The sequence below is a fragment of the Meriones unguiculatus genome, chromosome 15 (genome assembly GCF_030254825.1).
Source record: "Meriones unguiculatus strain TT.TT164.6M chromosome 15, Bangor_MerUng_6.1, whole genome shotgun sequence".
NCBI classification, from domain to species: Eukaryota; Metazoa; Chordata; class Mammalia; order Rodentia; family Muridae; genus Meriones; species Meriones unguiculatus.
The window spans coordinates 26,412,082-26,434,980 of NC_083362.1; positions in this window are offsets into that span (position 1 = coordinate 26,412,082).

Sequence of the window (22,899 nt, forward strand, 5' to 3'; positions counted from 1 at the left end):
CTTCCTTCTGATCTTAGTCTATCAGATCACATCAGGAGTGGCTGCATTGTCATCTTCTGTGGCCTGAGGAACACCAGCCCAGGGATGGTACCACCCACGATGTGCTGGGCCCTCCCCCAGCAATCACTAATTAAGAAACTACTCCACAGCCCTGGATCTCATGGAGGCCTTTTCTCAGCTGAGGTTTTCTCTTTTTGGATAACTCTAATTTGTGTTTAGTTGATATAAGACTATCCAGTACAACCACACATATTCATTTTCTAGGTCAATTTTTTATATAAAATATGATAAAAATCAATGATCATAACTGAAATGTTTTAAAATCACTCATATAGGTAAAGCAAAAAGGTATTGTAAAATTATAAATACACTTGTGAGTTAAAATTACCTGTGATTATGTATCAATGATAACAATAAATAAAGGTAGTAACTCCAGAAAAATAATTAAATTTGTTCCAGCTTATGTGCATAGGTTACTGAAGACCCATGAGGAAGGATCTGAGCTTATCTAATACACTTACTGCTTTATTGGAAGTACATAGTGGTGACTGAGTGAGTGGTTTTTGTTTGTCTGTTTGTTGCTTTTATTTCAGAAGGTAATAAAGATTTTAAACGTGTTAAACTGCTTCACCATAGATTAGACAGAAATCCCATTTATTGAAACTGTATACCAGAGTGAGACATCAATATCTCATAGCCCCATTGGAACTGCACGTTAACGTAGGGGTGAGTGAGATGGCTCAGTGGGTAAATGTTCTTGTTATAAACCTGAGCACCTGAGCACCTGAGCACCAGAACTGTATTTTATGGAAGAAAGCCAGATGCAGTTATGTCCTTATGTAATCCCAGGATATTTGCATCCAAAAAGAGAAGAAATAGGAGCTCAAGACCAGTTAATGTGGAATACACAGTATAGACAGAGAAACAAGAGAAATCTTGACTCAACAAGATGGATCAGGAGAAACAGCTGCTAAAAGTCATCCGGTAAAACATGCACACCTAAACACAAATATACATTATATACACAGTACTAATAATAAAATAGAAAATAATTATAAATGAAAATTTAGGTCTTTCATTAAGAGAGTCATAACATTATTCAAATAACATCATGTTCAATAAACTATATAAATTTTTACTGCTCTTTTATCTTTGACTTACTTGCCTATATTCATGTCTTTTTATGTGAATACACATATGTGTGCATGTTCCCTAAGGGTTAAGTGAGGGTATTGGATCTTCAGGAGCTAATGGTGGTTGTCTGCCACCTTATAAAAGTACAGAGAGCAACATTTCAGTCCTCTGAAATTGGAGCAAGTGTTCTTATCTCCTGAGACATTTCTCTAGCTCTCCAAAATATTAAAAAAAAAAAAATTTAATGCCACCATCCTTGACCATTTAACTGAACATGTTTAGACTCTGAAAGAACCTTTGTTTCGTTTTTGTTTGTTTGTTTTTTTTGTTTGTTTGTTTTGTTTATGTTTTTGTCTCAAGGCTAAATTCTTTCCTGATCCTATATAGCCCTCTCTATAACGTAATTAAGGATATTTCTCATTTTATTGGCTGAGAATGTAAGTACAATAGACTGGAGGCAAGGAAACATGCTTTTAGACAGAAATGATGCATTGTTGCTACCTGTGCCTTAAAAATCTTCTTATTGCTCAACTCCACTGATCAATACACTGCAATGTGATTAATTTCTATGTTTGTGTATCCAGCTTAAAATCTTATTTTAATTATTCATTGAACATAGCAAATCAAAAACTTAATTTCTCCCTATTTTTTATTTAAATTTATTTTTTTTGTATTTGCAAATAAATTCAGCCTAACCTCCTTATTTCTTTTTTATTTTAATTTTTATTTTTTAATATTAGTATTAGTTTGTTAACTTTGTATCCCAGCTGTATCCCACTCCCTCTTTCCCTCCCAATCCCACCCTCTCACTCTCATCACTCCCTGCCCCTTTCCAAGTCCAATGATAAGGGAGAACCTCCTCCCCTTACATCTGATACTTAACCTCCTTATTTCTATATATGTGTATTTTGAATCTTTTATGATTTATTCAAATAAGATAGCTTGTACAAAATCTCCTTTTATCTGAGTGATATATCTACATATATTCCAAACATCTCATCTCCCTCACCTCAAGCCATATTATTAAAAAGAGATTCCTCTGAAATTCTTCTAAAAGTAGATAATCTATGTCTTATTTAATATTCTACTCTTGCTGTGAATACTAAAACACCAAGATCAAGACAACTCATAAACAAAAGCATTTAATTGAGGCATTGCTTACATTTTCAGCGGGTTATTCCACTCTCATCCATCGTGGTGAGGAACCTGGTGGCAGGCAGGACGGCTTGGAGGTGGACTTTAGCTAAGAACTTTATATCTTGTTCACAGCAGAGAAAGACTAGGCCTGGCATGGGTTTCTGAAACTTAAAAGCCCATATCTAGTGACACTCCTCCTTCAACAAGGCCACAATCCTAATTTCTAGTATTTTTTTCAAGTTTCAGGACATTTATTAATGATTAACTTTAGGATTTAGAGCCCAGAAATTTTTTTATCAACTTTTGTCTTTTTTATTTATTATGAATTACAATTTATTCACTTTGTATCACAGCTATAGCCCCTTCCCCAAAGGGAACTAAGTATGCCAATCTTATCCAAACCACCACAATACCTTTAAAGAAACAGTAACAAACATATAGTAACTTTAAAATTATGTAGAGATTAAAATTCATGTGTTTTATTGTTCCACATTTTCATAAAACAACCACTGTACCCTGAAACATTCCTTTTCCTCTGTCTGTCTGCTCCAAACCACCACACTGGCCATCTCTGGTTTCTCCAAACTGCTACACACCACATGCCAACACTACAAGTCATACCTTCTCTTACATGGCTCTCAGTTTACTCAGAGTCCTAGATTGTGCCACTTTCCAAGCTGCATGTGGAAGGCTCTACCAACTGGTAAAAGCCTGACATAAGACAATTAATAGGTGTGGACAAACTGTAGCCCAACAAAAATCCCACATTTGGGATTAAATCCAAAACATATTTACATAACATAGCTGAGTTTACAAAGTACCCAAACTTCTATTATGCATATATGAGCAACACTAAAAGGCTTCATCAAGTTGTGTCTGTATATATCATATATATGGACTGGATAGGCATATATGTTATTAGATAAAGTAAGCCATGAGAGAGAAAGAACACAAAGACATAGGATCGATTACAGTGAGAAGGGGATTAAAAAATATAAATACAATACAAACATATGAAATTAATTCAATAAAAGAAGCTTTCAAATAACTGAAATGCAAGTAATTGAAGTATTGTTTTCCTAGTTCAAATTAAAATACAATATTAGCTTTGTAAAGAATATTTAAAATATATATATTTATATTTTACAAAGCTATTGGCTATTGGAGGATAGTAAACTTTTTTGTTTTCTACTTCTAAATCCAGAGTTATGAGCCACTGTTGTTTTGTTTCTTGTTGGGTTCTTCAGAACACCAACAGCACAGGCTCTAAGAGCAACAATTAATAAATGGTACCTCATGAAACTGAAAAGCTTCTGTAAAGCAAAGGACATTTTCATCAAAACAAAGCGACTGCCTACAGATTGGGAAAGAATCATCACCAAACCTTTATCTGAAAGAGGACTCATATCCAGTATATATAAAGAATTAAAGAAGCTGAAAAGCAGCAAACCAAGTAATCCACTTAAAAAATGGGGAACAGAGCTAAACAGAGAACTCTCTGTAGAGGAATATCTAATGACAGAGAAGCACTTAAAGAAATGCTCAACCTCATTAGCCATTAGGAAAATGCAAATCAAAACAACCCTGAGATTTCACCTTACACCCATCAGAATGGCCAAGATGAAAAGCTCAAGTGACAACACATGCTGGAGAGGTTGTGGAGAAAGGGGAACCCTTCTCCACTGCTGGTGGGAATGTAAACTTGTACAACCACTCTGGAAATCAATCTGGCACTTTCTCAGACAACTAGGACTAGCGCTTCCTAAGGATCCAGCCATACCACTCCTAGGCATATATCAAAAAGAGGCTCAAGTACAAAAAAAGGACATTTGCTCAACCATGTGTGTAGCAGCTTTATTTGTAATAGCCAGAAGCTGAAAACAGCCCAGATGCCCCTCAACTGAAGAATGGATACAGAAATTGTGGTACATCTATACTATGGAATATTACTCAGCAATGAAAAATAAGGAAATCATGAAATTTGTAGGCAAATGGTGAGACCTGGAAAGGATCATCCTGAGTGAGTTGTCCCAGAAGCAAAAAGACACACACGGTATATACTCACTCATATAACCATACAACATAGGATAAACCCACTAAAATCTGTACATCTAAACAAACTAAGCAGAAGAGAGGACCCTAACTAAAATGTTCAATCCCCATCCTGAAAGGCAAAGAGGATGGACATCAGAAGAAGAAAACAGGAAACAACCTAGGAACCTGCCACAAAAGGCCTCTGAAAGCCTCTGCCCTTCAGACTATCAAAGCAGATGCTGAGCCTGATGGGCAACTGTTGGGCAGAGTGAATGGAAATTTAGGTAAGAACTGGGAAATAGTAAGAGCTGGAGAGGACAGGAACTCCACAAGGAGAGCAATAGAACAAGAAAATTTGAACACAGTGAACTTCCCAGAGACTCATACTCCAACCAAGGACTATTAATGGAGATAACCTAGAACCCTGACAATGCAGCCACTTCTGATGAGAACTGATAGACTAAGATCAGAAAGAAGGAGAGGAGAACCTCCCCTATCAGTGGACTTGGGGAGGGGCATGCATGCAGAAAGGGGGGGAGGGAGGGACAGGAAGGGGAGGAGGGAGGGGCTTATGGGGGGATAAAAAATGAATAAAGTGTAATTAATAAAAGTTAAATAAAAAAATTTTTAAAAGTTAAAAAAAGTTCTCTCTTATTTATCTTGTGGTGCTTTTATCATGGAGGCCCCAAGGTAATAAATCTGGCTTCGAGTGACATGGGCTACATGACAGGTCAAAACTACAATTTTTGCTTGGAATTACTCATTTAAATGTCAAATATTTGCAAGGGGGTTAGAGATGAATTCCCTAAGATAAACTGTTTCCAAACAGATTCATGCAAATGTCTATTGGTTGGTCAATTCAAATAGTGTTGGGAAAAAAACAGGGGTGAAATAAAATGTTAAGAGTTATATAAGGGATAGGTGATAGATATATAACACAGGACTAATAAAAATAAACATTTCAAGGAAATCTATGAGGATATATGTATATGTGTATGTATATGTATATGTATATATAAAACTGTGTCCTGTATTAAAACATGGTAGCATTAAATATATTAAAAACAAACAAACAAAACTCAGAAGTAGCTGCAAACTGACCTTGGATTGGAATTGGGGAGAGCACTAAAAAGTTGAAAAAACACTTTCATGTAGCTATATGATCACTTTACATCACATGACTCTCAAATAATAGGTAATCACAAAAGCTTATGCATTAAGATCGGTAAAATAATCACAGCAGGGGTTACTGGGTTTATACCATTTCAATTTGCATTCTTATCTTGATACACATACCATAATTACATCAATTTTCTTTTTCCCACATATTTCAATATAGAAAAAAACCATAAACCATACTGTCTGAGTAAATGTGAATTAATTTCTCCAATTAAATACACTTAGTGTTTTACAAAGTAGATTTGAATGATTTGAAAAATTATGACTTAGTTATTACAGCTTACAAATTTCTGCACAATCTTTGTTTTCAATGCATTTGCTCATCCTACTGGAAAATTCAAAGGCATTGCAAAATTTTTCAATAAAACAAAGAAAGAAATAATAAGAATCTTAATAATAAAATCACCAAACAAAACAAGCAAGATGAACAGAAATACATGGGAGAGCCAATTTGCAGCCAACCAGAACCAAGACAAAGCAGCCAGGTAAGGCAGAGATCCCACTGAGATGACTCTGTTTAAGCTGGGCCAGCTGTAATGAATAGAAGCCATTATTTCTTTCTATTTTAATTCAGGACTACACAGATTTTAATTCTATCATCAAATTAGATGGAAGTGAACAGAATTCTTTTACACTGACAACATACTTGGTAAATAAAATCTGAAAGAAGTTGCTAAAAGTAAAATACCAGAATTATTTAAAATTTGTTTTAATTTCCTGTTTTATTAAAAAACATTTTAATGTTACAAACTATTGAAATTCACTATTCTGAATTCAATTTTAAATTTAGTAGAAGAATGCAAAGCAATAGAAACGAATCCACCCAGGAAGTATTTATCACAAATATCTCCTGATATTTTTCTATAGTCTTTAACTATATGTTACAAACATTTTCAATTTTCAAGCTCTATTGTGTTTACTGAATAGAGGATTTAAATGAGTATATACCATGTGTGTCTTTCTGCTTCTGGGATACCTCACTCAGGATGATCTTATCCAGTTCCTACCATTTGCTTGCAAATTTTATGATTTCCTTGTCTTTAATTGCTGAGTAGTATTTCATTGTGTTAATGTACCACAATTTCTGTATTCATTACTCAACTGAGGGAAATCTGGGTGGTTTCTGGAATGTGGGTATTACAAATAAAGTTGCTACAAACAGGGTTGAGCAAATGTCTTGTTGTATACTTAAACATCTTTTGGATATATGCCCAGGAGTGTTATAGTTGGATCTTGAGTTATAAGTGGATATAAGACATATGGGATAATAATACTAAAATCTGTATACCTAAAGAAGCTAATCAAGAAGGAGGACCATGGGTAAGATGCTCAATCTTCATTCAGAAAGGCAAACAGGATGGAGTAAACAGGGAACAGGACAGGAGCTTACCACAGAGGGCTTTTGAAAGACTCTACCCAGCAGGGTATCAAAGCAGATGCTAAGACTCCTAGCCAAACTTTGGGCAGAGTGCAGTGAATCTTATGAAAGAAGGGGGATATAGAAAGACATGGAAGGGCCAGAAGCTCCACAAGGAAAGCAACAGAACCCAAAAATCTGGGCGCAGGGGTCTTTTCTGAGACTGATACACCGAACAAGGACAATGCATGGATATAACCTAGAACCCCTGCATAGATGTAGCCCATGGCAGCTCAGTCTCCAAGAGGGTACCCTAGAAAGGGGAACAGGGGCTGTCTCTAAGTTCATATTCAGTGGCTGGTTCTTTAATCATCTCTCCCTGATGGGGGAAGTGCTGCCTTGCCAGGCCAAAGAGTAAGACAATGCAGCCAGTTCTGATGAGTCTTGATAGGCTAGGGTCAGATGGAAGGGGAGGAGTCCTCCCCTATCAGTGGCCTGGGAGGAGAAGAGAGAGGGACGGTGGGAGGGCATGAGGGAGGGAGCTACAGCTCAGTGTCCAAGTGGGTACCCTAGTAAGGGGAACAGGGACTGGCTCTGACATGAACTCAATGGCTGGCTCTTTGATCACCTCCCCCTGAGGGAGGGGTAGCCTTACCAGGCCACAGAGGAAGACAATGCAGCCAGTCCTGATGAGTCCTGATAAGCTAGGTTCAGAAGGAAGGGGAGAAGGACCTTCCCTATCAGTGAATTTGGGGAATGGCATGGGAGGAGATGAGGGAGAGAGGTGGGATTGGAAGGGGATGAGGAAGAGGACTACAGTTGGGATACAAGGTAAAGAAAATGTAATTAATAAAAAATAATTTTTTTAAAAAATAAAAAAATTATAAACTCATTAACTCCACATATATATATATATAATTCAGTGTCATATTTTAGCACATCACCATGCCCACAACATACATTGATTGTGTATGCTAATTATTATATTAGTGATGATTATATCCACTACTCTATGCTTTTCTCACCATTACTCTTTACCAATCATCCTTAATCATTATTTCACTTCAAACCTTAGCGTTTCTAATGTTAGTGTTAGCATATGTACTTATGTTTTGGAATTATTCTAATCCAGTTATCAGCCAAATTGTTTGAATTTTACAGCATAAAGCTAAAGACAGGGAAAATAAACCCATGTAACTGTTGGTGGTGACTTTTAAATTTTTATTTATGTTTTTTTTTTTAAATTTTTCATCAATTACACTTTATTCATTCTGCATCCCCCCCATAGGCCACTCCCTCCTCCCCTCCCAATCCTACCCTCCCTCCTCCCTCTGCTTGCATGCCACTCCCCAAGTCCACTAATAGGGGAGGTTCTCCTCTCCTTTCTGATCTTAGTCTGTCAGTTCACATCAAAAGTGGCTGCATTGTCCTCTACTATGGCCTGGTAAGGCTGCTCCCCCCCAGAGGGAGGTGATCAAAGAGCAGGCCAATCAGATTATGTCAGAGGCAGTCCCTCTTCACATTACTATGTAACCCAATTGGACTCTGAACTGCCCTGGGCTACATCTCTGCAGGGGTTCTGGGTTATCTCCATGAATAGTCCTTGGTTGGAGTATGAGTCTCTGGGAAGTTCCGTGTGTTCAAATTTTCTTGTTCTGTTGCTCTCCTGTGGAGACCCTGTCCTCTCCAGCTCTTACTATTTCCCAGTTCTTACCTAAAATTCCATTCACTCTGCCCAACAATTGCCCATCAGGCTCAGCATCTGCTTTGATAGTCTGAAGGGCAGAGGCTTTCAGAGGACCTCTGTGGTAGGTTCCTAGGTTGTTTCCTGTTTTCTTCTTCTTCTGATGTCCATCCTCTTTGCCTTTCCGGATGGGGATTAGACATTTTAGTTAGGGTTCTCTCTCTTGCTTAGTTTCTTTAGAAGCACAGGTTTTAGTGGGTTTGTCCAATGTTGTATGTCTATATGAGTGAGTATATACCATGTGTGTCTTTTTGCTTCTGGGACAACTCACTCAGGATGATCCTTTCCAGGTCCCACCATTTACCTGCACATTTCATGATTTCCTTATTTTTCATTGCTGAGTAATATTCCATTGTGTAGATGTACCACAATTTCCGCATCCATTCTTCAGTTGAGGGGCATCTGGGCTGTTTCCAGCTTCTGGCTATTACAAATAAAGCTGCTACAAACATGGTTGAGCAAATGTCCTTTTTGTGTACTTGAGCCTCTTTTGGATATATGCCCAGTAGTGGTATGGCTGGATCTTGAGGAAGCGCTATTCCTAGTTGTCTGAGAAAGCGCCAGATTGATTTCCAGAGTGGTTGTACAAGTTTACATTCCCACCAGCAGTGGAGAAGGGTTCCCCTTTCTCCACAACCTCTCCAGCATGTGTTGTCACTTGAGTTTTTGATCTTGGCCATGCTCATGGGTATAAGGTGAAATCTCAGGGTTATTTTGATTTGCATTTCCCTAATGGCTAGTGAGATTGAGCATTTCTTTAAGTGCTTCTCTGCCATTCGGTATTCCTTTACAGAGAATTCTCTGTTTAGCTCTGTTCCCCATTTTTTAAGTGGATTACTTGGTTTGCTGCTTTTCAGCTTCTTTAGTTCTTTATATATACTTGATATGAGTCCTCTGTCAGATAAAGGGTTGGTGAAGATTCTTTCCCAATCTGTACGTGGTCGCTTTGTTTGGATGACAGTGTCCTTTGCTTTACAGAAGCTTTTCAGTTTCATGAGGTCCCATTTATTGACTGTTGCTCTTAGAGCCTTTGCTGTTGGTGTTCTGTTCAGGAAGTTTTCCCCTGTACCAATGAGTTCTAGGGTATTTCCCACTGTTTTTTCAAGCCGATTTAATGTGTCTGGTTTTATGTTGAGTTCTTTGATCCCCTTGGATTTCAGTTTTGTGCAGGGTGACAAGTATGGATCTATTTTCATTTTTCTACATGTAGACATCCAGTTAGACCAGCACCATTTGTTGAAGATGCTATCTTTTTTCCATTGTATGGTTTTGGCGTCTTTATCAAAGATCAGGTGTCCATAAGTGTGTGGGTTTATTTCTGGGTCCTCTGTTCCGTTCCATTGATCAACCATTCTGTTTCTATGCCAGTACCATGCAGTTTTTAAAACTGTTGCTCTATAGTACAACTTAAGATCAGGAATGGAGATACCTCCGGAAGATCTTTTATCATAGAGGATGGTTTTAGCAATTCTGGGTTTCTTGTTATTCCATATGAAGTTGAGAATTTTTCTTTCCAGGTCTGTGAAGAATTGTGTTGGTAATTTGATGGGCATTGCATTGAATCTGTAGATTGCTTTTGGTAAGATGGCCATTTTTACTATGTTAATCTTGCCAAGCCATGAGCATGGGAGATCTTTCCATCTTCTCATATCTTCTTCTAATTCTTTCTTCAGAGATTTGAAATTTTTTTCATACAAGTCTTTGACTTCCTTGGTTAGGGTTACTCCGAGGTACCTTATGTCATTTGTGGCTATTGTGAAGGGTGTTGTTTCCATAATTTCTTTCTCAGCCCTTTTGTCTTTTGTATACAGGAGGGCTACTGATTTTTTTGAGTTAATTTTGTATCCTGCCATTTTGCTGAAGGTGTTTATCAGCTGTAGGAGTTCCCTGGTAGAGTTTTTGGGGTCACTCACGTATACTTTCATATCATCTGCAAATAGTGATAATTTGACTTCTTCCTTTCCAATTTGTATCCCCTTGATCTCCTTCAACTGTCTTATTGCTCTAGCAAGGACTTCCAGCCCTATGTTGAAGAGATATGGAGAGAGTGGGCAGCCTTGTCTTGTCCCTGATTTCAGTGGGATTGCTTTAAGTTTCTCTCCGTTCAGTTTGATGTTGGCTATAGGCTTGGTGTATATCGCCTTTATTATGTTTAGATATGTGCCTTGTATCCCTGATCTCTCCAATACTTTGAACATGAATGGATGTTGGATTTTGTCAAAGGCTTTTTCAGCATCTAGGGAGATTATCATGTGGTTTTTTTCTTTCAATTTGTTAATATGGTGGATCACATTGATGGATTTCCGTATATTGAACCACCCCTGCATACCTGGGATGAAGCCTACTTGGTCATAGTGGATAATATCTTTGATGTGTTCTTGGATTCGGTTTGCAAGTATTTTATTAAGTATTTTTGCATCAATGTTCATAAGGGAGATTGGCCGGAAATTCTCTTTCTTTGTTGAGTCTTTCTGAGGTTTAGGTACCAAGGTGACTGTGGCTTCATAGAATGAATTTGGTAATATTCCTTCTGGTTCTATTTTGTGGAATTGTTTGAAGAGAATTGGTGTTAGCTCTTCTTTGAAGGTCTGGTAGAATTCTGCGCTGAAGCCATCTGGTCCTGGGCTTTTTTTGGATGGGAGACTTTTGATGATCGCTTCTATTTCTTTGGGGGATATAGGACTATTTAGTTGATTTACCTGGTCCTGATTCAGCTTTGGTAAGTCAAATCGATCAAGAAAATTGTCCATTTCATTTAGATTTTCAAATTTTGTGGCATATAGACTTTTGAAGTAAGTCCTAATGATTGTTTGGATTTCCTCAGTGTCTGTAGTTATATCCCCCTTTTCATTTCTGATTTTGTTGATTTGTGTGGTGTCTCTCTGCCTTTTAGTTAGCCTGGCTAAGGGTTTGTCGATCTTGTTGATTTTCTCAAAGAACCAGCTCTTGGTTTCATTGATTCTTTGAATTGTTTTATTTGTTTCCAATTGATTGATTTCAGCCCTGAGTTTGATTATTTCCAGCGGTCTACTCCTTCTTCGTGTGTCTGCTTCTTCTTTTTCTAGGGTTTTTAAGTGAGCCATTAGGGTGCTTGAATGAGCTGTCTCGAATTTCTTCTTGAAGGCACTTAGTGCTATGAAATTTCCTCTTAGCACTGCTTTCATTGTGTCCCACAAGTTCGGGTATGTTGTGTCTTCATTTTCATTGATTTCTAGAAAGACTTTAATTTCTTTCTTTATTTCTTCCCTGACCCAGCTGTCATTTAGTAACAAGTTGTTAAGTTTCCATGTGTGTGTAGGCTTTTTGTTATTTCTGTTATTGTTGAGGTCCAGCTTTATTCCATGGTGATCAGACAAGATACATGGGATTATTTCAATCTTCTTGTATCTGTTGAGACTTGCTTTATGACCCACTATATGGTCTATTTTGGAGAAGGTTCCATGAGGTGCTGAGAAGAAGGTAAATTCTTTTGTGTTTGGGTGTAAAGTTCTGTAAATGTCTGTTAGGTCCATTTGATTCATGACCTCTGTCAGAGACATTGTTTTTTTTGTTTAATTTCTGTTCAGTTGATCTGTCCTTTCTTGAGAGTGGGGTGTTGAACTCTCCCACTATTAATGTGTGGGGATCTATATGTGCTTTAAATTTTATCAATGTTTCTTTAACAAATGTGGGTGCCCTTGTATTTGGGGCATAGATGTTCAGGATTGTGATGTCTTCCTGGTGGAATTTTCCCTTGATGAGTATGAAGTGTCCTTCCCCATCTGTTTTGATTAATTTTGGTTGAAAGTCTATTTTATCAGATATTAGAATGGCTACTCCTGCTTGCTTCTTGGGTCCGTTTGCTTGGAAAGTCTTCTTCCAACCCTTTACCCTCAGGTAATGTCTATCTTTGTGTCTTAGGTGTGTTTCTTGTATACAACAGATTGCTGGGTTTTGTTTACTTATCCATTCTGTTAATCTGTGTCTTTTTATTGGAGAGTTGAGTCCATTGATATTGAGAGAGAGTAATGACTAGTGGCTGTTAGATCCTTTGATTTTGATGTTGCCTGTGGTCATACGGTTGTGTGCTTGGTTGCTTTTTGTTTTACTGAAGTGAGGTTATTTATTTCCTGTGTTTTCTTGAATGTAGCTAGCTTTCTTGGGTTGTATTTTCCCTTCCAGTGTCTTCTGTAATGCTGGATTTGTTTGTAGGTATTGTTGAAATTTGTTTTTGTCATTGAATATCTTGTTTTCTCCATCTATGAGGACTGAGAGTTTTGCGGGGTATAGTAGCCTGGTCTGAGATGTGTGTTCTCTTAGGGTCTGCATGATATCTGTCCATGCCCTTCTGGCTTTCATAGTCTCTGTTGAAAAGTCAGGTGTGATTCTAATGGGTTTGCCATTATATGTTACTTGGCCTTTTTCCCTTGCTGCTTTTAGTATTTTTTCTTTGTTCTGTATACTTACTGTTTTGATTATTATGTGGCGGGAGGATTTTCTTTTCTGGTCAAATTTGTTGGGTGTTCTGTAGGCCTCATGTATTCTAATTGGCCTCTCCTTTAGCTTGGGGAAATTTTCTTCAATGATTTTGTTGAAAATATTTTCTGGGCCTTGGAGAAGGGAGTCTTCTTTTTCCTCTATACCTATTATTCTTAGGTTTTGTCTTTTCATATTGTCTTGCATTTCTTGGACAGTCTGTGTCAGGAATTTTTCGGATTTAACATTTTCTTTGACAGATACATCGATTTCTTCCATTGTATCTTCTACACCTGAGATTCTTTCTTCCATCTCTTGTAGTCTGTTGGTTATGCTTACCTCTGTAGTTCCTGTTTTCTTCCCTAGATTCTTCCTTTCCATTATTTCCTCCATTTGTGTTTTCTTTAATTTTTCCAATTCTATCTTCAGGTCTTGAGTTGTTTTGTTTACTTCCTTCACCTGTCTGATTGTATTTTCCTGTTTTTCTTTTAGTTCCTTCAACTCTGTTTCTATCATTTCATTCAGTGTTTTAAGCATTTCCTTTCTAAAGTCCATAAACTGTTTGGCTGCAGCTTCCTCTATTTCTTTACAGATGGCAATATTCTGTTTGAGTTTATCTTCCTCTATGTCTTTACGTATCTTATTTGTTTCCTCTGTTATCATCTTCATGAGCATACTTGTTAGGTCATCTTCTTGGATTTCAGTTATGGTGGGGTGTCCAGGGTTACTTGCCCCTGGGTAACTGGGTTCTGGAGATGCCATATTGCTCTGTCTTTTGTTGCTTGAGCTTTTACGCTGGCCTCTACCCATTGTGTTATCTTAGGTGTTTGGGGTTATTTTCTGGTGGTTCCTGGGGATCCTGTGGTGGAGAGAATCCCCTTTGCAGAAACCTGGTTTTTCCTGAAGGATGTCTTCTCAGCTTTTTGGGTATAGTCCCTGGATGACTGGTGTTTTTTCAGTAGTTGCTCACCTCAGGGATATAGACCTGAGTGGTAACTGTGGTCTTTGTTAGTCGAGAGGGTTGTCCTCTCACCCAGGGAAGTCCTGAGGGCAGCTGCCCTGTTTCTGGGTTTCTTGTTGTAAATTTAATGATCAGCTGCTGTGACCCAGTTGGACATCAGTCGTGCCTCAACTGTTTGTGTCTGTGTCTGGAGCACAGCTGAGTGCTGGCGCCTCGGCCCCACTAGACTGCTAGACTTTTTCTAGGGAAGGATTGGGTGATTTAAGTCAGTACAGTTTCCTTTCTTCCCTGTGGATTCTCTGGAGACACGGACTCCCAGTGTCTTTTTTTGCCCTGGTGCACACTGCTCAATGTCTGCCAGCTGGCTGGCCACAGAAACTGCCTGTGCCTGGAGCACAGCTGTGTGATGGCGGCTCTGTCTCTGCCAGCTGTCTGGTGTGCAGAAACTGCCTTTGTCTGCCTTTGCGGCTTTTGGGAGCCTGGGTGCCTCCCTAAGGTAGGTAATTTTCCGGGGACTTTTTCAGGTTGGGGGTGAGCTGAATGCTCTGAGATCAGACCAGCCGTTTCTATCTCAGGCGGCGAATCAGGCGCGCAGGCAGGCAGGGCTCTGTGCGGGAACCTGGGTCCCTGGCTCTGGCTCCGGGCTGGCTCCTGAGGTGCCCATGGAACCTGCCCGAGTCTTTTCCAGGGGATGTCTGGGTGACCTAAGGCCAGTCCTAATCGTTTCCTGTACCCTGGGGTTATCTCTCGACTGAAAATTCCAGTCTCTGATAGTGTGGTGCACATGGTTCAGTCTGGGACGGTGACCAGAGACACTGGCTTGTGGCTCTGGGCTGGGGTTGGGGCTGGGGTCCGGCAGCCAAGCGTCTGGCGGAACCGGGATCTCTTCCGCGGTTTAGCCGGGTGAGTTAAAAGCTGATTGAATCCCCCACCGTGGGGTATCCTCTCACCTGGGAAACACAATGACTGTGTTTTATGGCCGAGAGTTCTGATTGCTGGTCACTGTGCTGATCCTGCTGTGCTGCTGCTCAGAATGAGAGTCCTCCCGGCGCCGCCATCTTGCCCCCCTTTTATTTATGTTTTAATTAATTAAAATTTATTCACTTTGTATCCCAGCTGTAGCCCCCTTCCTCATTCCCTCCCAATACCACTGTCCCTAACTCATTTCCTCCATGCCTCTCCTCAAGTCCACTGATAGGAAACGTCCTCCTCCCCTTCCCTTTGATCCTAGCCTACCTGGTCTCATCAGGACTTGCTGCATTTTCTTCCTCTGTGGACTGGTTAGGTTGCACCCCTGACACGGGGGGAGATGATCAAAGAGCCAACCACTGTATTCATGTCAGAGAGAACCCCTGTTCCCCTTAATAGGGAACCCACTTGGACACTGGGCTGCCATGGGCTACATCTGCCTTTGGTTGGAGTATTAGTCTCAGAAAAAATCCTGGGCACAGATTTTTTGATACTCCTTGTGGAGCTCCTGTCTTCTCCAGGTCTTTCATCTTCCCCTTCTTTCATAACATTCCCTGCACTCTGTCCAAAGCTTGGCTATGAGTCTTAGCATCTGCTTTTATACCCTGCTGGGTAGAGTCTTTCAGAGGCTCTAGGTGGTAGGTTCCTGTCCTAATTCTACACCCCTGAGTGGCTAAGGGGAGAAAACTCAGCCCTGAAATAAGCATGCACAGGCACTTCAAGTTCATTCTCTGTAGCCAGACCTCTGAGCACTGCTCCAAGTTATTAGTCCTTCCCCTGCAGTACTCATAATCTTATTAAGATCTACAAGGGCATCTGATAGGTTCAAGATTCAGAACACTGTATAAGAATAATAATCAAACAATCTATGTAAAGATTACTGGATTTTTTTATATTTTATATAACCAGAATGAATAACATTTGCTACACATAGCTAAACAATTATTGATACACCAATAAAAGATGAGAAAAATCTTAGGCGAGATCAGCAGTTAATTTATTAGATTCGAGGTCTGTTTTGAACATTGGTGAATTTTATTTCTGGATTTCCTAATGCTAGCTGTCCTTGGAGAAACAAGATATAAAGATGCAATGTGCTTCCTTACTACAAGGAGAAAGAAGTTGATTAGTAAAGAGTGAATAAAATGACAGTGGCTTTATAAGGCTCAGATGCTATTTCACCAGGAACATGACATTTGGACATGGAGCTATAAAGCATACAGAAAGAGAGTCTTGTCAATGTCTAAATGGAAAGAAGCGGGCATGTAAGAACAACTGTGAAGTCTCTGACAGCTAACAAGCATGGTATGAACAAAAAAGATGTTTAAATCTGTTAGTACTGTATTCTGCTTCATCATGAGAAGAATAGGATTTGGTTACAGGTGTAAAAGTTCCCTATAATCATTACGATGATAAATATTTATATCTAGAACAATTATTGTATTTTAAGTTTAAAATGATCAACATTGTGAAACAAAAGATGCTAAAAAACAGTTTAAACATTAAGGAAGGTATTTTGTCATGTATATATTATATATACTTAGTTCTTGAATTTAGTTTATTTTTGCATAATGAAAAACTATTTATAATGTTAAATTAAACTTCCCATGTCTATTTTAAGATGCAAATATGTGATAACATTCTTTTAAGGTTTTTTTTTGTATGTTTCTTTCTGAATTTACTTTTAGATGAATATCCTTTGGCCATCCTTTCATAAACAGAGTTGCATGTGGTTTAGACAGTGTTACATATTTTCAATATAAATATAAATATGTATAACATTTATGTGATAATAACAGTTATTTCATTCATTGTATCATTATGGATTAGTAGTAAATTTCTTTAAATGCTGCTTGCCTTTACTTCCAATTATCAATTGAGAAGAGAACTAAATTTCTGAAGTAATAAATGGGGAAGGCCCATGGTGATAGCTGCAAACTGCTCACATGTGTTATGGTGGTGATAGATTTTAGAGTTAAAAGGAAATGGCAGGGTTAAAACAGTGAGGCCAGGATCATTAGAGATACAAAATAGAGCTTACAGTTGGGTACAGGATATTCAAGCATGGTTGATAAGAGCCCAATGGGTCCTGAGAGATAATGACAGTGTTGGTCGGGCAACTAGCTAGCTTCTTTGAGTTATCCTTTTATACTCTCCAATAAATGGTGTCTGTATTATTAATTGTTTACAAATCTTTTCTTTTAGATTTTAACAGATAGCTTTAAAGAAAGTCTTTACCTAATTCAGAGTAGAGAACTCAAACCATTTTGTATATTTGAAGTTAATTAAAATCAACTATAGCTATCTCTTGTGTCTGTGAGGACTAAGAGAGATTAGTACACCTGAGAAAAATTAAGACACCGGTAGGTTGGAGGGTAGCCATGCCAGCCAAGTGAGTAACAACGATCAGACAGCCAGGATCAGTGACTAACAAACCCGGAATCAGTGATGAAGAAAGGGGAAATTCTAGACCTAACTTGGTGTAGAAATTCTACCCTAAGCAGAACATGACTGGCACACGATCATCTTCCTACTTATGTCAGAAGGACACACACAGAGCATATAGTCTATAACAGCTTGTCCTGTGGTAGACAAGAGAACTAAGCACTCTCATGGTGATCACTGCAGCTTTCATCCAGTTTCTAAAACAGCTCTATAAAAATTTTTTCACTGTGAAGTGCAGTAGCTTTTTGTCTTTTGAACCCCTCCAGTATTGGCAGTTTCTCTCACGTCTTACTAAGTCTTAACAAAATTTTCGTTCTGTTTATTTCATCCACAAGATCTCCATCTTTAGTCTTCGTTGATGTGAGACAAAGAACTTGATGTGGAACTTCTGTCTTAAGTCATTTTTTTGGTGTGTGTGACTTCTAGAATCCTGGGTCCTTGAGTCATGTACAACTAGACCAAGAAAAATCCTGTCAAATTCAAAATTCAAGTACTGATAGTATATCCATGAGATTTTAATCTTTTAAAGACACTTTATAATTTCAGGGCAGTTAAAAGAGCAGAGCAGCTTTTTAATTTCTTGAGTTGTTTATATATTCTGGATATTAGCATTCTGTCAGATAGAGGGTTGGTGAATATCCTTTCCCAGTCTGTACACTGTTGTTGGGTTCTGATGACAGTGTCCTTTGCAGAATTTTCATGAGATCCCATTTACTGATTGTTGATCTCTTAGCCTGTGCTTTTTGTCTTCTGTTCAGGAAGTTGTGTTCAGGAAGTTGTATCCTATGCCACCGATCAAGGCTCGTCCCCAATTTTTCTTCTAACAGGTTTAGTGTATCTGGTTTTATGTGGTTTTGATACACTTGGATTTTAAAACTAAAATCAGGATCTTTTTGCGTTTTCTACCTGTAGACACCCAGTTAGACCATGCTTATTTGTTGAAGATGCTGTCTTTTTTCCATTGTATGGGTTTTGTTGTTGTCAAAAATCAAGTATTTGTAATGTGTGAGTTTATTTCTGGGTCTTGTATTCGATTCCATTGATCTACCATGAAGTTTCTATGCTAGTACCATGACGTTTTTATTACTATTGTTCTGTAGTACAGCTTGAGATCAGGGGTGGAGATAACTCCAGATGATCTTTTTGTACAGGATTGTTTTGGCAATTCTGAGTTTTATGTTTTTCCATAAGAAATTGAGAATTTTTCTTTCAAGGTCTGTAACGAATTGTGTTGGTATTTTGATGGGAATTGCATTGAATCTGTAGATTGCTTTTGGAGGGATGGCCATTTTAACTATATCAATCCTAGAGATCCACGAACATGGGAGATCTTTCCATCTTCTGATATCTTCTTCAAATTCTTTCCTCAGAGACTTGAAGTTCTTTTCACACAAGTCCACAAGTCTTTCACTTGCTTGGTTATTATCACACCAAGGTACTTTATGGAATCCAGTTAAAAATAGGGTACAGAAATAAACAGAGAATTCTCAATAGAGGAATATCAAAGAGCAGAGAAAAATTTAAAGAAATGTTCAACATCCTTAGTCATCAGGGAAATGAAAATCAAAATGACCAAGAGATTTCACCTTATACCCAGAAGAATGGCTAAGATAAAATACTCAGTGACAATACATGCTGGAGAGGATATGGAGAAAGGGCAACTCTCCTGCATTACTGGTGGGAATGTAAACTTGGACAATCTCTTTGGAAATAAACCTGGTGCTTTCTCAGAAAGTTCGAAGGAGTGCTACCTCAAGATTCAGCTATACTACTTACTCCTAGGCATATATCCAAAATATGCTCAAGTATTCAACAATGACATTTCTTAACCATGCTCATAGCAGCTTTATCTGTATTAGCCAGAATCTGAAAACAACCCAGATGTCCCTCAACTGAGGAATGGATACAGAAATTGTGGAACATTTATACAAAGGAATACTACTCAGCAAGGAAATCATGAAATTTGCAGGCAAATGATAGAAACAAGAAAAGATCATCCTGAGTGAAGTATCCCAGAAGCAGAAAGACACGCATGGTATATACTCACTTATAAGTGGAACTTCGACATACAGTATAGGATAATCATACTAAAATCTGTACACCTTAAGAAACTAAGCAAGAAGGCGGACTCTGGGTAAGATGATCAATCCTCATTCAGAAAGGCAAACGGGATGGATATTGGGAGAGGGAGAAAACAGGCAACAGGACAGGAGCCTACCACAGAGGGTCTCTGAAAGACTCTACCAAGAAGAGAATCCACTAAAATGCAGAGACTCATAGCCAAATTTTAGGCAGAAGGCAGGGAACTTTATGAAAGAAGGGGAAGATAGACCTAGAGGGCACAGGTTTTTTGTTTTTGTTTTTGTTTTTTTTTTTAAGACTCCAACCAATGTCTGTGCAAAGAGATAACCTAGAACCCCTACACAGATGTAACCCATGGCAACTCTGTGTACAAGTGGGTACCCTAGTAAGGGGAACAGGGGCTGTTTCTGACATGAACTCAGTGACTGGCTCTTTGAACCTCCACCTGAGGGGGCAGCAGCCTTACCAGGCCACAGAGAAAGACAATACAGATAGTTCTGATGTGACCTGATAGGCTTAGGATTAGAAGGAAAGGCAGTAGGACCTCCCCTATCAGTGGACTTGGGAGGGGAATGGGAGGAAATGAAGGATGGAGGGTGGGATTTGGTTGGGATGAGAGAGGATTCTACAGCTGGGATACAAAGTGAATAAATTGTAATTAATAAAAAATGAATTAATAATAAAAAAGAAATAGAGTAGAACACCTTTCAGAGGCCGTCTGTGGTAGGCTCCTGTCTTGTTCCCTGTTTGATCCTGCTTCTGATATCTATTCCATTTGCTTTCTGAGTGAAGATTGAGTAACTACCCTAAGATCCTTCATCTTGTTTAGCTTTTTTTAGGTGCATAGATTTTAGTATGTTTATCCTGTATTATTTGACTAATATCTACTTATAACTGGGTATAAGACACACTGGTATACCATGTGTGTCTTTCTGCTTCTGGGTTACCTCACTCAGGAAGACCTTTTCTAGTTCCCACTGACTAAGGACCATGTATGGAGATAACCTAGACCCCTTGCTCAGTTATAACCCATGGTAGCTCAGCATCAGATCTAAGGGGAACAGGGACTGTCTCTGACAGGAACTCAGTGGCTGTGTCTTTGATCACCTCTCCCTGGGAGGAATGCAGCTGTACCAGGCCCCAGAGGAAGACAATTCAGCCAGTACTGATGAAGGCAGGAGTCAGATGGAAGGAGAGGAGGACCTTCCTTAAGTAGACTTAGGGATGGGCATGGGAGGCAAGATGGGGGCAGGGTAGGGTTGGGAGGGGATGAGGGAAGGGGCTACAGTTTGGATAAAAAGGGAATAAATTGTAACAATGAAAAAAATTTAAAAGTAGAATAGTAAACCAACTGACTTTACTCCACTGCTTCCACAATTAATAGTATTTTATGTATGATTTACTTTTTTTTTTCACAAAATGAGAACTTGATTGCAAAATCAGTGAAATTATTTTGAGACATGAGGTATGTCCTGGAATTATAGATACTCTGATATTTACTTAACTTCCTGATGGGTCCAAGGATTCATTTATTCAATTAAAGTATCTAAGCTTCAGCACTTGAGAGAAAAAATAGGTTTGTTTGTCTCTCAATGGCCATTTCTATTGCTTGGGTTTCTGCTTATGGTTCATTTCAATGATTTCCATCATGATCTTCATTATATCATGTGTGTGTTGGGTATAATAGTCATGTAGTATCTCTAAAAAGCAGAGGAAGACTCAGATGTCAATACTTTCTTTGTGTGGAAATCCACTCTGAGAACACTAAGCAGTCTCCATTACATAACTACGTTAATCCCTTCTAAAAGCAGTGAACAGAATAACTTAATTACTTTGCAATAACTAAAATTTCTGTAAAATTTCCATCATTTCCTAATCCTACCATACTCATGACCATGTTATCCAATCATAAGCTGGTGGTGTACTGAGCACACCAAAGCCATAGCACCTATAATTATCAGAGTTCCTAATTGGCTCTTGAATTATTATGCCTCTTTATTAGCTATTTATTTATTTATTTATTTATTTATTCACTGTAGTTTATTCATTTGAAGTCCAGCTGTACTCCCCTCTATCATTTCCTCCCATTTCCACCCTCCCTCCCTTTTTTCCCCCTATGACCCTCCCCTAGTCCACTGATAGGTGAGGTTCTCCTCACATTTTGTCTGACCCTAGCCTGTCAGGTCTCATGAGGCAGGCTGCCTCATCTTTCTCTGTGTGTATTAGTTTTTTAACATAGGTTACACAATGAAGAAATCCAGGTTCACTCTTCTACCAAAGAGAAGAAGTTCAGGCCTTTCATGTTTAAAGAGATATCTTGTATGATCCAGATGACTCACTGTATTCAAGATCATATATAATGCACAAATAATGCCTTTATTTATCTTGATGTTAAGGAAGGCCTTACCAAGCCCATACCTGTTTCTAAGTTCATCATTCCTTCACAAATCATTTTTACTGACTTTATAAGCCTGTCAGGAAGTTTAGAGTTCATTATACTACAACTTTTCATAATGTAAATCATTTTGTCTTTCATTGTAAAAGTTAATTTTAAACATATCTGATTTTATTTTAATTGTTACTAAATTTGTTTAAACTGTAGTTAAGTGGCTATATTAGCATAAGATTTCTTGTCATTCAGGATTATACATAAATAAGGACTTTATTTTCAGTAGTTACCTGTTATCATAAAACCATATTTTATCTTCTGCTTTATTAGATTATTTCACTTTTAAGATTGGTAGTTTGGTGTACAAATAATTCACACATATTTTAAGTCATAAAATTAAAAATGAATATGAATAACTTGACATATTGAAGGGACTTTAAAGGACATATTTTGATCTGTCCAAAACTCCACAATAGTGTTATAAATGTGTAATTTCAATGTTTCTTTCACTGGAAAAAATACAAATCCTGATGTCTTATAGTGTACTTTGTAAGGGGCATGGCAGACGACTTGTAAAAAAAATACAGCTTGGTTCTTATTTATAGTAGCATGTCAGTGAATGGTCAGTCATTTCATACTGACTTTAGAAGTATGTATGATTTTTTGATTAAGAGATGTGTATTAATTAGGAATAGTGCTTCCTCAAGATCCAGCTATACCACTCCTAGGCATATATCCAAAAGAAGCTCAAGAACAAAACAAAGACATTTGCTCAATCATGTTTGTAGCAGCTGTACTCGTAATAACCAGAACCTGGAAACAACCTAGATGTCCATAAATGGTGGAATGGATACAGAAATTGTGGTACTTTTACACAATGGAATACAACTCAGCAATTAAAAACAAGGAAATCATGAATTTTACAGGCAAATGGTGGGATCTAGAAAAATCATCCCAGGAGCAGAAAGACACGCATGGTATGTACTCACTTACATAGACTTATAAGATAGGAT